At 36.7% G+C, this 15399-nt stretch overlaps 1 protein-coding gene across 7 annotated transcripts in view; it reads left to right on the top strand.

Moving 5' to 3' along the window:
• The window catches only part of NUMB (NUMB endocytic adaptor protein), a 181391-nt gene that overhangs the window by 60266 nt on the left and 105726 nt on the right, over positions 1-15399 (top strand). The gene's annotated exons all lie outside the window — the stretch shown is intronic.

The raw sequence follows: 15399 nt of genomic DNA, 5'->3' as shown, positions 1-15399 counted from the left end.
AAGATTTATTTATTTGAGGGTGCCTGGGTAGCTCAGTTGGTTAAGCGACTGCCTTCTGCTCAGGTCGTGATCCTGGAGTTCTGGGATCGAGTTCCACGTCGGGCTCCCTGCTCAGTGGGGAGTCTGGCTCCCTCTGACTCTCTTCCCTCTCGTGCTCTCTGTCTCTCATTCTCTCTTTCTCAAATAAATAAAATCTTTAAAAAAGAAAATAAAGATTTATTTATTTGAGAGAGAGAGAGAGTGAGCATGAGCAGGGGAGGGGCAGAGGGAGAAGCAGACTCCCTGCTGAGCAGGGAGCCCGATGCAGGGTTCCATTCCAGGACCCTAGGATCATGACCTGAGCTCAAGGCAAGTGCTTAACTGACTGAGCCACCCCAGGCACCCCCCAATAGTTTATTTTTGCCTTTGTTTCCCTTGCCTCAGGAGACATATCCAAAAACATGTTGCTATGTCCAATGTCAGAGAAATTGCTGCCTGTGTTCTCTTCTAGGATTTTTATGGTTTCAGGTCTCACATTAGGTCCTTACTCCATTTTGAGTTTATTTTTGTGTAGGGTGTGAGAAAGTGGTCCAGTTTCATTCTTTTGTTGTAGCTGTCCAGGTTTCCCGGTGCCATTTGTTGAAGAGACTGTCCTTCCCATTGGATGTTTCCTGCTTTGTCAAAGATAATTGATCATATAGTTGTGGGTTTATTTCTGGGTTTTCTGTTCTGTTGTATTGATCTATGTGTCTACTTTTGTGCCAGTTCCATACTGTTTTGATTATCACAGATTTTTAATACAACTTGAAGTCCAGAATTGTGAACTGAATCCAGAACTGAAGTCCAGTTTTGTTCTTCCTCCTCAAGATTGCTTTGGCTATTCGGGGTCTTCTGTGGTTCCATACAAATTTTAGGATTATTTGTTCTAGTTCTGTGTATTTTGATAGGGATTACATCAAATCTGTATGTTGCTTTGAGTAGTATGGCCTTTTTTTTTTTTTAAGATTCTATTTTTATGTAATATCTACATCCAACATTGGAGCTCCAACTCACAACCCTGAGATCAAGGGTCTCATGCTGTACTGACTGAGCCAGCCAGGTACCCCAGGTAATACGGCCATTTTAACAATATTTGTTCTTTGGGGCGCCTGGGTGGCTCAGTCGTTAAGCGTCTGCCTTTGGCTCAGGTCATGATCCCAGGGTCTTGGGATCGAGCCCCACATCGGGCTCCCTGCTCAGCGGGAAGCCTGCTTCTCCCTCTCCCACTCCCCCTGCTTGTGTTCCCTCTCTCACTGTGTCTCTCTCTGTCAAATAAATAAATCAAATCTTAAAACAACAACAACAACAACAATATTTGTTCTTCTAATCTGTGAGCATGGAATATCTTTCCATTGCATTGTATCATCTTTGATTTCTTTCATCAGTGTATTAAAGTTTTCAGAGTACTGGTCTTTCATCTCCTTGGTTAAGTTTATTCCTAGGTATTTTACTATTTTTGGTGTAATTCTAAATGGGACTGTTTTCTTAATTTCTCTTTCTGCTGCTTCATTATTAGTGTATAGAAATGCAAAGGACTTCTGTATATTGATTTTGTATCCCATGGCCTTACTGAATTCATTTATCAGTTCCAGTAGTTTTTTGATGGAATCTGTGGTTTTCTATATATATAGAATCATGTCATCTGCAAAGAGTGAAAGTTTTACTTCTTCCTTACCAATTTGGATGCCTTTTATTTCTTCTTCTTGTCTCATTGTTGTGGCTAGGACTTCCAATACTGTGTTGAATAAAAGTGGTGAGAGTGCACATCCTTGTCTTATTCCTGATCTTAAGGGAAAAGCTCTCAGTTTTCCACCATTGAGTATGATGCTGGCTCTGGGTTTTTCCATATATGGCCTCTTATATGCTGAGGTATGTTCCCTCTAAACCTGCTTTGTTGAGAGTTTTTATCATGAATAGATGTTGTGCTTTTTCAAGTGCTTTTTCTGCATCTATTGAAATGATCATGTTTTTTAATCCTTTCTCTTGTTGATGTGATGTATCGTGTTGATTGATTTGCAAATATTGAAGCACCCCTGCATCCCAGGGATAAATCCAACTTGATCGTGGTGAATGATTTTTTCATGTATTGTTGGATTTGCTAATATTTTGTTGAGGATTATTACGTCTATGTTCATGAGAGGTACTGGCCTGTAGTTCTCTTTTTTTTTTTTTGTAGTGTCTTTTTCTGGTTTTGGTATCGGAGTAATGCTGGCTTCAGAGAATGAATTTGGAAGCTTTCTGAAGGATATTTTTATTGGGCATAGAATTCCAGCTTGGCAGTTATTTTCTTTCAGCATTTTAAATATATCCCATTGTCTTCTGATTCCACTTTTTTTTTTTTTTTTGCAAAGCGATGTCTTTGGTTTTTATCCGTTTTAAATCATTCTTCTAGGTGATTTTCTTTTTCTTTTTTTTTTTTTTTAATATTTATTTATTTGACAGAGGGAGAGAGCAAGAGAGGGGACAAAAGCAGGGGGAGTGGGAGAGGGAGAAGCAGGCTTCCCACTGAGCAGGGAGCCCGATGTGGGGCTCGATCCCAGGACCCTGGGATCACGATCTGAGCTGAAGGCAGACGCTTAACGACTGAGCCACCCAGGTGCCCCTAGGTGATTTTCTTTAAGTTCCTTGAATTCCATAGACCCTTTTGAATCTGTAGCTTGATATCTTCTGTCAGGTTTGGAATATATTTAAAATATTGTTTCTGTCCCACTCTTTCACTCACTCCTTCTGGGATTCTGGAGAGCTGTATGTTATATCTTTCTCTGTATCCTATATGTCTCTAGTGTGCTTTCCTGTTTTCCATCTTTTTTGTTTTTGTTTTTGTCCTTCATGTGGATATTTTCTATTGACTTTTCTAGTTTAGTGTCCAATCTGCTGTTACAAGCATCTGTTTTATTATTAATTTTATATTTATATATATTTTAATTTTAGAATTTCAATTATTTTTTATTTGTTTTTATAAATTTCTGTTCTCTGGTGAAATTCTCATCTTGTCATCTATTTTCCAGGACATTTTAATCACATTTTTTAAAAATTTATTTATTTTTTAACGATTTTATCCATTTATTTGAGAGAGAGAGCATGAGGCGGGGGCACGAGGGAGAGGGAGAAAGACTCCCTGCTGAGCAGGGGGCTTGACACAGGGCTGGATCCCAGGACCCTGAGATCATGACCCAAGCTGAAGGCAGATGCTTAACCAACTGAGCCACCCAGGTGCCCCTAATCACAGTTACTTTAAAATCTGTGTCTGATAATTAAACTATCTGGATCCCCTTTTGGTCTTTTTTTATTGTCTGCTTTTTCTCTTGGTTTTCAGTTATTTGGTCCTGTCTCCTAGCATTCCTGGTAATTTTTAAAATGAATGTCAGGCAATGTATATAAAAAATTATAGAGGGTCTTGATGATGATATTGTTCTCTAGAGAGGATTTAATTTTCTTGTAGTGGTAGTTAAAAGTAGGAGCAAATGACCTTGATTGAGTATAGGCTTGCGATGACTAGAGGCTTTGTTTTAGACTTCTTAAGGGCTGGTTTAAGTCCAGTTTCCCCTTACTCTGAGAGTTTTGTCCTTCAGAGGTATCAAATGGAATCCTGGGGTATTTGCCAGAGCTTGTCCTTCTTGGCAGGACTGAACTGTAATTTTTCTTTTCTGAGCACTGTGAGCCTACCCAAAGTTCTGCCTACCTTTTTTGCTGTAAAATAGGCTTTTTTTTTTTTTTTTTTGCCTTTTGCTCCGCACACAGGTTAGGATTCAGTAAATACCCTAAGGGCAAATGCAGTACAGAATGTCAGTCTCATTTTTCTGTGCTTGCCTTTTCTGTGGAATTTCAACCCCTCAAATCCTGCCTGTCTTGATAAGCCCTGAGCTCTAATTTCTGTCTTTGCAGCCCTGTGAGACTGCCAAAAGGTCTAGTATGCAGCTAGTTGCCTCAGGAGGAAAAAGTAATGGAGAATGGCAGGCTCAACTCTGCATCTCATTTTTCTCTGGTATTTTGACTTCTCATGTCCTGCCTGCTTTCTGTGTTTATTTTTTTGTTTTTAAATCCCATTTTTATACTTTTTCTTGCCAGGAGAATTCGTCAGATACAATCTATTGTATAATAATTTGTAATGGATGTCTATTATTAAATAATTTATTAAATAATAACTTAATAAAGCAATATTATAAACAGTTTTAAGCATATATTAATCATTGCCGTGAACTTGACAGATGAGGGTCCTGCCCTCAAGTAGCTTTTATTCTTGCAGAGAAGAGAGGTATTAACTCTGCCTTTATTTATATTGTGATAAACCATAAAAGAAAAGTACAGGTTGTTACCTGCTTATTACAGAGATTTAGTTCAGGTGAGGGAAGTGGTGGTCAAGGACAGTTACTTTGAGGAGGTGATATTTGAGCAGAGCTCTGAAGGGTGAGTAGAATTAACTTAGGGAAAAGTAAAATGTTAAAACTATGGATTAAAGAGGGACGCCTGGGTGGCTCAGTCAGTTAAGCGTCTGCCTTCGGCTCAGGTCATGATCCCAGGGTCCTGGGATCGAGCCCCGCGTCGGGCTCCCTGCTCCATGGGAAGCCTGCTTCTCCTCCCACTCCCCCTGCTTGTGTTCCCTCTCTGCTGTGTCTCTCTCTGTCAAATAAATAAATAAAATCTTTAAAAAAACAAAAACAAAAACTATGGATTAAAGAGACCTTAAGGCGAAAAGGAGCATGGTGGGTTTAAGGTATCAAAGAAGGCGAGTGTACTTGGACTGATAGGCAAGCGCAAAATTATGCTGAGCTCTTTATAAGCCTTACTAAGTATTTTCTTACTTTTTTTTTTTTTCCAATTCTGATGTGATCACTGGTCTGACTCTTAATTCACCTTCTGTCCCTAGACCGAATTATTTATTTTATATATTCAGTACAAATATATTAGGTGTCTTTTGCAAACAAGGTTCTCAATGAGATACTGAGGTTCATTAAAGACAACATGGAACATTGGCTCTAGAGTCAGACAAACCTGAGTTAAAATGTTACCCTACTAATTAGCTATATAGTTTTATATCAGTTATTTAATATCTCTGAATCTGAATTTTTTCATGTGCTAAATACTAATGGAAGTGGTAATAGAAGGATTAAATGAGCTAACTGATAAATTTGCTCAATAAATGGTGGCCCTTTGTACTATTAAGCAACTATAAACCATGAATTCTACTCTCAGGTTGCCTAAATTCTATAGGACATGACATACATCAATAGTTATAGTAAAAGACAGTAAATGATATATGAAGTGAAAAAGCAGAGGAGGTACTACTTCCGGACTTGGATATTAGGACTATTTAAAGATGAATGTAACGCATGATAGACTTGGAGCTAGCTATTTTCAAAAGTAAATTTGATAAATTGCTATCTTATTCATACTCTTTTACATTTTATTAAGCTAAACAGCCAGACTCCTAATTTCTCCCCTCACAATATCCTGTGAAACCATATAAAGCAGTTGGCTTCCTTTCTGACCTCATTTCTTTTTTTTTTTTTTTTAAAGATTTTATTTATTTATTTGAGAGAGAGAATGAGATAGAGCATGAAGGGGGGAGGGTCAGAGGGAGAAGCAGACTCCCTGCTGAACAGGGAGCCCGATGCGGGACTCGATCCCGGGGCTCCAGGATCATGACCTGAGCTGAAGGTAGTCGCTTAACCAACTGAGCCACCCAGGCACCCTCTGACCTCATTTCTTATTCTCCCTTCACTTAGGAAGCTATAGCTTCATCATTGCCTTTCTATTCCTCTGACACACTGGACATAGTTCTGCCTCAGGACTTGTGCACTTGGTGTTCCTTTGACCCAGAGTGCTTTCTCCCACCTGTCTACTTGAGTTTTCCCTCTCACTACCCAATACCTTCGGATCTGTCTGCTCAAATATGATCTAAATAGCAAAGACGGAATTACCTTTTTATTTAAAAGAATGTCCTCTTGGGGCACCTGGGTGGCTCAGTCGTTAAGCGGCTGCCTTCAGCTCAGGTCATGATCCCAGGGTCCTGGGATCGAGCCCCGCATTGGGTTCCCTGCTCTGTGGGAAGCCTGCTTCTCCCTCTCCCACTCCCCCTGCTTGTGTTCCCTCTCTCACTGTGTCTCTTTCTGTCAAATAAATAAAATCTTAAAAAAAATAAATAAATAAAAATAAAAAAAATAAAAGAATGTCCTCTTTTTCACCTGCCCCCTTAACCCCATCACTTTCTTTCCTCTTACTCTGATTTTCTTCATATACAACATATTATATATTTGTTTCTTTATTATTTTTACAGCCTCCCTAAATACAATACACCACCAGGAGGGTAGAGACTTTGGTTCATTCTCTGTCTTATCTCCATAGTCTAGAAGAGTACCTGTCCTATAATTGCTTCTCAGTACATAATTTGTTGAGTAAATGAACTTATGTTTTCTGGTTCAAATCACAATATTTTTTATTTTTATTATTTTTATTTTTTTAAAGATTTGTAAAATTTATTTGACAGAGAGAGAGAGAGAGAGAGCGCACAAGCAGGGAGTAGTGGCAGAGGGAGAGGGAGAAGCAGGCTCCCTGCTGAGCAAGTAGCCTGATGCGGGGCTCGATCCCACGGCTCGATCCCAGGACTCCGGGATCATGACCTGAGCTGAAGGCAGAGGCTTAACCAACTGAGCCACCCAGGTGCCCCTATTTTTATTTTTTAAAAAACATTTATTTATTTATTTATTTTAGAGAGAACAAGCAGGGGGTGGGGGTGGCAGAGGGAGAGAGAGTCTTAAGTGGACGCCACACTGAGCATGGTGCCCGACATGGGGCTCCATCTCACCAAAAGTTGGGCGATTAACCGACTATGCCACCCAGGCACCCCTCACAATTTTTATGAACTACGTTTAAAAAATCATTCTAGAACTAAATTAAGAAGCAGCACTTAGGTATTTTTGTCTGATACAGGAAGAGGCAGTAGGTCTTTTGAGACATATTTTTGGGTAAGATTTAGAAATGTGGGTTACTTGATAGTTTAGCAGGTAAGTTAATAACCGGGTAACATGCAATGTACAAAAGGCAAACATATGATTCCATTACCTACTTCATCCTGGAGAGAAGTCTTTTTGGCCTATTTTAAGTACTTCTTTGGATCTGGCCCCCCCCCCTTTTTTTTTAACAGACTTTACTTCTAAGAGTACCTCTACGTTCACAGCAAAACTTAACAGATAGTACAGAGTTCACATATTCCCTCTGCCCCCACATATGCACAACCTCCCTGACTATTAACCTTGGGCACTGGAGTGGTACATTTGTTACAATCGATGAAGTTATGGTGACATATCATTAATACCCAAAGTCCATAGTTTTCATTAGGGTTCACTCTTTGTGTTACATATTAAGTGAATTTTGACAAATACATAATGACCTGTATCTAAGATTACAATATTATACAAAATGATTTCAGTGTCCTAAAACCTGTGTTCTGCCTGTATGTCTCTCAAAAAAAACCCTCTAGCCCTTGGCAACCAACCCCTGTCATACAATATGTAGCCTTTTCTCTTTGTCTTACATAAGTTTTCCCTTTGTCTTTTCTTGGTTTGGTAGCTCTTTTCTTTTTAGTGCTGAATATTATTCCATTCTCTGGATGTATCACAGTTTATTCATTTACCTACTGAAGGATTTCTTGGTTGCTTCCAAGTTTTAGCAATTATGAATTAAGCTGTTATAAACAACCATGTGCAGGTTTTGTGTGGATGTAAGTATTCAACTCCTTTGGATAAATACCAAGGAAGAGGATTGCTGGATCGTATGGTAAGAGTATGTTTAGTTTTTAAGGAACTGCCAAACTGTCTTCCAAAGTGGCGATACCATTTTGCATTCCCACCAAGAATAAATGAAAGTTACTGTTGCTCCACGTCCTTGCTAGAATTTGGTGGTGTTGGTGTTCTGGATTTGGGGCATTCTAATAATAGGTGTGTAGTGGTATCTCATTGTTGTAATTTGTAGTTCCTGAATGACATATGATGTTGAACATCTTTTTATATGTTGATTTGCCACCTGTATATCTTTGTTGAGATATCTGTCAAGTCTGTTGCCCACTTTTAAATCGAGTTGTTTTCTTATTGCTAAGTGTTAAGAGTTCTTTGTATATTTTGGATAATAGTCCTTTATCAGATGTATCTTTTGCAAATATTTTCTCCCATTCTGTGGCTTGTCTTCTCATTCTGACAGTGTCTTATGCTGAGCAGAAGTTTTTAATTTTAAGGAAGTCCAGCTCCTCAATTCTTTCTTTTACAGATCACGCCTTTGGTCTTGCATTTAAAAAGTCATTATTGTACCCTAAGTGATCTAGGTTTCTTCCTGTTATCTTCTAGTAATTTCATAGTTATGCATTTTATATTTAGGTCTATGATCTATTTTGAGTTAATTTTTGGAGAAGGGTGTAAAGTCTATATCTAAATTTTTTTTCTAGTTGTTCTGGTACCATTTGTTAAGATTGTATTTTCTCCATTGTATCATCTTCGCTGTTTTATATGAAAGATCAGTTAACTGTATTTATGTGGGCTTTAAATTTTATTTTTATCACCTTTAAATATTTTTATTTGAGTATAGTTGACATGGGCTTTAAATTTTTGAATGAGTTTGTCATATCCACAAAATAATTTCCTGGGATTTTGATTGGAATTGTATTGAATCTATAGCTCAAGTAGGGAAGAATTGATAACTTGACAATCTTCCCATCCATGAACATGGAATATTTCTACATTAATTTAGTTTATCTTTAATTTTGTTCATTAGGGTTTTGTAGTTTTCCTTATATAGATCTTACACATATTTTGTTAAATTGCCCTAAATCATACCTGAGTGTCTAATTTTTTAAGGTGCTCATATAAATGTATTGTTTTTCAATTTCAAATTCCACTTGTTCATTGCTGGTTTATAGGCAATTGATTGACTTTTGTGTATTAACCTTGTATCCTGCAACTTTGCTGTGATTGCTTATTAGTTCCAAAAGTTCTTTTTTTTTTTTTAATTCTTTTGGATTTTCTGCTTATGCGATCATGTCATCTGTGAACAAAGACAGTTTTATTTCTTCCTTCCCAGTATGTATACATTTTATTTCCTTTTCTTGTCTTTTTTCATTAGCCTGGACTTCCAATATAATGTTAAAAAGGAGTGGTGAGAGGAGACATCTTTGCCATGTTCTTGATCTTATCAGGAAGTCTTCTAGGTTCTAACCATTAAGTATGATGTTAGCTGTAGGTTTTTGTGGATTGAGGAAATTCCCCTCTATTCCTAGTTTGCTGAAGAGTTTTTATCATAAATGAATTTGGATTTTGTCAAATGCTTTTTCTGTATCTATTGATATGATCATGGGACTTTGCTTTTTTAACTTGTTAATGTGATGGATTACATTAAATGATTTTTGAATGTTGAACCAGCCTTGCATACCTGAGATAAATCCCACTTGGTTGTGGTGTAAAATTTATTTTATACATTGTTGGGTTCAATTTGCTAATATTTTTCATCACATTTCTGTTAATAATTGGCTCCCTCACGGCATGCTGATCAAATATTCAGTTAAAGCTTTGAAAAATAATGTATATGTTGGATGACAGAATTGAAGACCAGTTTTTTTCCTCTATAGGCTGAATTGGCTAAATCTGCAAGATAGAATTTAAAGCACATTATGTAAAGATTTTTTGAGAATCAATTTAATGTGCACAGGTAATGGCACAAACTATCTGAGTTGTAATCCCAGCTTTCCCATTTGTACACTGTGTAACCTTGAGCCAGTTATTTAACCTCTCCATGTCTTGGTTTCTTCATCTATAAAATGGCGGTAATGGTGTTACTTATCACATAGGGTTGTTATGAAGTATAAAAAAGTAATATATGTTAAGTCTTATAAAACAATAGCTGGCACTTAGTAAGAGCTGATTAAATGTTAACCTGTGATTATTATACAGTTCTGCACTTAGATTCAGTCTAACTCAGTTGTTTAAGATGTGAGTGATATGACTTAGCACAACTGAGAAAGATTAGATATCTTAGTCTTTTGTGGATTGTAAACTCGGGAGTGATAGTGTGATTTGGATAGGATAAGAGTTAATGTAGTTTAAGGGTCTAAAAGAGTGGTTACCAGCCTTGATACTGCCTATACCATTTCCCACTAAATTAGTTTGAAGAAGAATTAAAATTTAATATTTCTGAGTTTGCCAGAGTCTAGGAGAAATATTCAGTTACTTACAAAGAAGAGGAGCTGGATTGAGGAAACCAACCAAAACATTCCTGGATTTTGGCATAAGATCCTGTAAAAGAAGGAGGGAAAAGTTTCATGCCTTTCTTTCTGATGGCCTGTCCCTGAGCTGCAGACACAGGGTTAGCACTGAGTGGAAAATTGGGCTGCTCTTCTTCTCTTCTAGTGACTGTCAAACTTAGAAAAAATTATTTATATAAAAGAAAGGCTTCCTTTCTCAGACCTAAACTGAACACCCTAATAGTGCAAACTATGTTCCTTCCCCCCGACCCTGATATTTAACGCCTTTACCTTACTGAATTTTTTCCATAACTTTTACCTTTTAACTAATGATACAATTTACTTATTAGAATTAAAGTCCCACAAAAGCTTTTTTCACTGAAGCACCTAGAACAATGCCTGGGATAGCATAGATGCTCAGTAGATATTTGCTGAGTGAGCTGAATGAACCAAAATCTCAGGCTGAAGCTCAATATATTACACCAATATGAGCATAGCAGCTTTACATGAAGCCATGGCAGGGACTTAGAGTTCTATCCATTGGTTCCTGTCCTCTTCCACCCTGTGGAATCTTAAGTATCACAGTTTGAAAACTGTTTTACAGGTAATGATCTGTGTAAGATTGCTGGGTAGGATTCACCCATTTTATTTTATCTTTCTTTCAATATCTAGAAATAGTAATTCCCAGAAAACAGCTGGGCCTGAGTGGGGTGATGATGGATACCTGGAGTTGGCTACAGAAAGGCTCATTTCTTATGGGAAATATATTTCCTAAACTGTTGAGCTCTATTATTACAAGCTATGGTTGAGAGAGAATGGCTGGTAGCAATGTATATGCTATCAATTCAGAATATCAGGGAATATTATCATGCTGATGTTTTAGATATTTAAAATCAGAAAATATAATAAAGATGAAGATAAATCTGAAATATAAATAAAAAACAAATGAACCTGTGTTTCAAGTGAATAATGTAACCACACTGAAGATAACTGAAGATAAGATAGTACAAATTTTTCAAACTCAAGATAAAAAGAACTATAAACAAATAAGGAACCCTAGTCTGTAGGCTGGTATTTTGTGATGGTATAAATTGGCAATTTTAAAACTATTTTCTTTCTTTCTTTCTTTCTTTTTTTTTTTTTTTTTTGACTATTTTCTATTAAGATTGAGTAACTTAATGGGGGAGAAGGGAAGGTTCCTCCTTAAAATTGCAAATAAATGTAGAACTGTTGGAATTAGAAAATGACCACTTCAGAACAATTTAAGTAGTACTTTCACACAAGAATAATTTGCAGGTACCAAACTGTTGGGTGACAGTTTGATGAGGAGTGTGATATTTATATAGCTTCAGGATAATTCCTTACAAAATACTAACTTACTGCAAAGAGAAAAACAGTAACTTTACAGTGGAGAAACTTGGCAGGATACCCTTTAACCAAGTGATCAAAGTTAGCATCACCGATAATAGGACACAGTAACCTCTTGCAGCTTTTGATATGTGTGTGAAGGACCCAATGTTACTTTGTGACATTCCTACAGAAAATGCATAACCTGAATTTAAACAGGAGAGACCATCAGACAAATGTAAATTGAAGGATGTTCTATAAAATATTTGGTCTGTATTCTTTAAAAGTATTAGTCTTAAAAGACATAGACTGAGGAACTGTTCCTTAAGATAGGATTCTAAAGAGACATTACCACTAAATGCAGTGCATGATCCTGAATTGGATTCTGGACTGGGGAAATCAACAGCTTTAAAGGACATTTTTAAGTCAGTTAGTGGCATTTGAATATGGACTCTAATTATGTAACAGAAAGTTTAACATTGATACAATACTGATTTGGTTAGCTGTACTGTAGTTATCTATCTGTCTTCCTAGGAAGGTACATGGAAACATTGAGTGCTAAAATGGTACAATGTGGGGTGCCTGGGTGGCTCAGTCAGTTAAGCGTCTGCCTTTGGCTCAGGTCATGATCCCAGGGTCCTGGGATCGAGTCCCACATTAGGCTCCTTGCTCCACTGGAAGCCTGCTTCTCCCTCTCCCACTCCTCCTGCTTGTGTTCCCTCTCTCACTGTCTCTCTGTCAAAAAATAAATAAAATCTTAAAAAAAAAAAAAGGTACAATGTCTGCAACTCACTCACATGGTTCAGAAAGAAAGGTGTGAAAGAGAGAATGACAAAGCAAATGGGGTAAAATGTAAATAATTGGTGTTATTTGCAAGTTATATAAAGATAAAAAGTTACCTAAAAATTCCTAAGTTACAGTCATCTTTTCATATATGGGAGTTGTGATTGAACAACTTGATTTTATTAGTTATTTATAGAATCATTAAAAAGTACAAAAATTATTCTCATCACTTAGAGAAAGTAAAGTAGTGAAGGAAATGCTGATTAAGGAAAAAAAATTCCAAACTGTTAAGATACAGAGCAAAAGGACCTGAATTTTTGTTTGGAGTTCTGTCATGACCAAGTAACCTCATTGAGCACCTCACTGTCCTATATTCATTTCCTTCGACATGTGTACAGTAGGTTTTTTTAAGGACTTCCTAAACATTTCGTATATAACTAATAAGTTTTCTTTAAAAAGCGTGCTTTGTAAAAATCAGATTGCCATGTTTCAGACAAATACTTTAATAAATTTATTAAGAAAATTTGAAGACCATTTTTATAATTTTTTTGTTTATATTTTGAAAGTTTTTATTTAAATTCCAGTTAGTTAACTTACAGTGTAATATTAGTTTGAGATGTACAATTTAGTGATTCAGCAATTCCATACATCACTTGGTGGTCATCACAAGTATGTTCCTCAGTCCCCATCACCTGTTTAACCCATCCCCCCACACACCTCCCTTCTGGTAACCATCAGTTTGTTCTCTATAGCTAAGAGTCTGTTTCTTGTTTTGTGTGTGTGTGTCTCTCTCTCTTCTTTTCCTCCTTTGCTCATTTGTTTCTTAAATTCCAGGTATGAGTGAAATCATATGGTATTTGTCTTTCACTGACTGACTTATTTCATTTAGCATAATACTGTCCAGCTCCATCCATGTTGTTGCAAATGGCAAGATTTCATTCTTTTTTATGGCTGAGTAATAGTCCACTGTACACATGTACCACATGTTTATTTATTCATCAATCAGTGAATACTTGGGCTGCTTCCTATATCTTGGCTATTGTAAATAATGCCGCTGTAAACATAGGAGTGCATGTATTCCTTGGAATTAGTGTTTTTGTATTCTTTGGGTAAATACCCAGTAGTGCAATTGCTGGATTGTAGGGTAGTTCTATTTTTAACTTTTAGAGGAACCTGCATACTGTTTTCCACAGTGGCTGCACCAGTTTGCATTTCCATCAACAGTGCACAAGTGTTGCTTTTTCTCCACATCCTCACCAACACCTGCTGTTTCGTGTGTTGTTGATTTTAGCCATTCTGACAGGTGTGAGCTGATATCTCATTGTGATTTTGATTTGAGTTTCCCTGAGGATGAGTGATGATGAGCATCTTTTCATGTGTCTGTTGGCATTTTTGCAATTATTTTTGTTGCAAGGGAATATTTTAGGGAGTGGAAGTTCTTTATTAAATCTTTAGCTACAGTGACATACAATCATTTTAATAATTTTTATGTAATAAATTATTTTGATACTTGGTATAATTCTTATTAGACTGGTGACATTCATAAAAACTCACCTTGATAATAGTATCCATGAGCTTCTAACAAAATTATTCTATAGGGTTTATGTAAAACGTTATTCCTATCATTCCTTTTAAAAAAGGTTTTTACCAAGGTTCTAAAAATAATGAGGCATATTCAAATACATTGCTTACAGTTTTTCTTTGTTCTAGAAATTTGTGAAGTAAAGATTATTTAAAGGTATTTTTTTCATACTTTTCTGGATGAAAACAAATTTTGAGTATAGTTGATACACAATGTTATATTAGTTTCAGGTGTGTAGTATAGTGATTCAACAAGTTTATACATTATGCTATGTTCACCACAAGTGTAGCTACCATCTGTCACCATACAACACTATTATAGTACCATTGACTGTGTTCCTTTTAGTCCCATGATTTATTCATTCCATATCCAGAAACCTGTATTTCCCACTCCCCTTCATCCATTTTGCCCAACTCCCTACCCTCCTCCTCTCTGGCAACCATCAGTTTGCTCTCTCTATTTATAGATCTGATTCTGTTTTTGTTTGTTTGTTTATTCATTTTTAGATTATACATAAGTAAAATCATATAGTATTTGTTTTTCTCAGTCTGACTTATTTCACTTAGTATAATACCCTCTTGGCCCATCCATGTTGTCTCAAATGGCACGATCTCATCCTTTTTTATGGCTGAATAGTATTCCATTTACACACACACCCACACACCCCCCCCACATCTTTCTTATCCATTTGTCTGTTGATGACACTTAGGTTGCTTCCATATCTTGGCTATTGTAAATAGTATTGCAATAAACAGGACTGCAAATAAAAAATAATAATAATAAAAAAATAAAAGGTTTTTATATTGTATTACTAAAACCACCCTTTTCAAATAAACACCTGACTGTATAACAAATAGATAATGTTATAGATAATTTACTGGTAAATGCAGATATTAATAGAAATGTGTTTATTAATTGTAAAATTCTTTGATTGAGATTCCAAAGTCAGCAATAGTGACACTTTAACTTGTTTGACCAGTGAAATGCTAGTTAAAATGGAGTAGTCATGGGGCGTCTGGGTGGCTCAGTCAGTTAAGCATCTGCCTTCGGCTCAGATCATGATCCCAGGCTCCTGGGATCGAGCCCCGCATCAGGCTCCCTGCTCCGAGGGAAGCCTGCTTCTCCTTCTCCCACTCCCCCTGCTTGTGTTCCCTCTCGCTGTGTCTCTCTCTGTCAAATAAATAAATAAAATCTTAAAAAAAAAATGGAGTAGCCATTCCTTGGTAGTAACAATAGTTCTACCCTGCTTTGATGGCATGTCTCTTTCTTTTTTTTCCCTCCTTATAAAAATTCCTTCCTACCATTGCCAGGAATCACTCCTTGTTGACACAGCTCTTCATATTTTGAGCCCCTTGAATACTTACTACCAGTGTTAGAAAGGATATGTGTGGAATGGAATTTGTGGGAGTTGTCAGCAAACAACAGTGTTTATTCTGTTTGTCTC

The sequence above is a fragment of the Phoca vitulina genome, unplaced genomic scaffold (assembly GCF_004348235.1).
Source record: "Phoca vitulina isolate PV1807 unplaced genomic scaffold, GSC_HSeal_1.0 scaffold7, whole genome shotgun sequence".
Classification (NCBI taxonomy): domain Eukaryota; kingdom Metazoa; phylum Chordata; class Mammalia; order Carnivora; family Phocidae; genus Phoca; species Phoca vitulina.
Note: the sequence above shows the minus strand (reverse complement) of the source record. Positions and strands in the feature narration are given on the sequence as shown.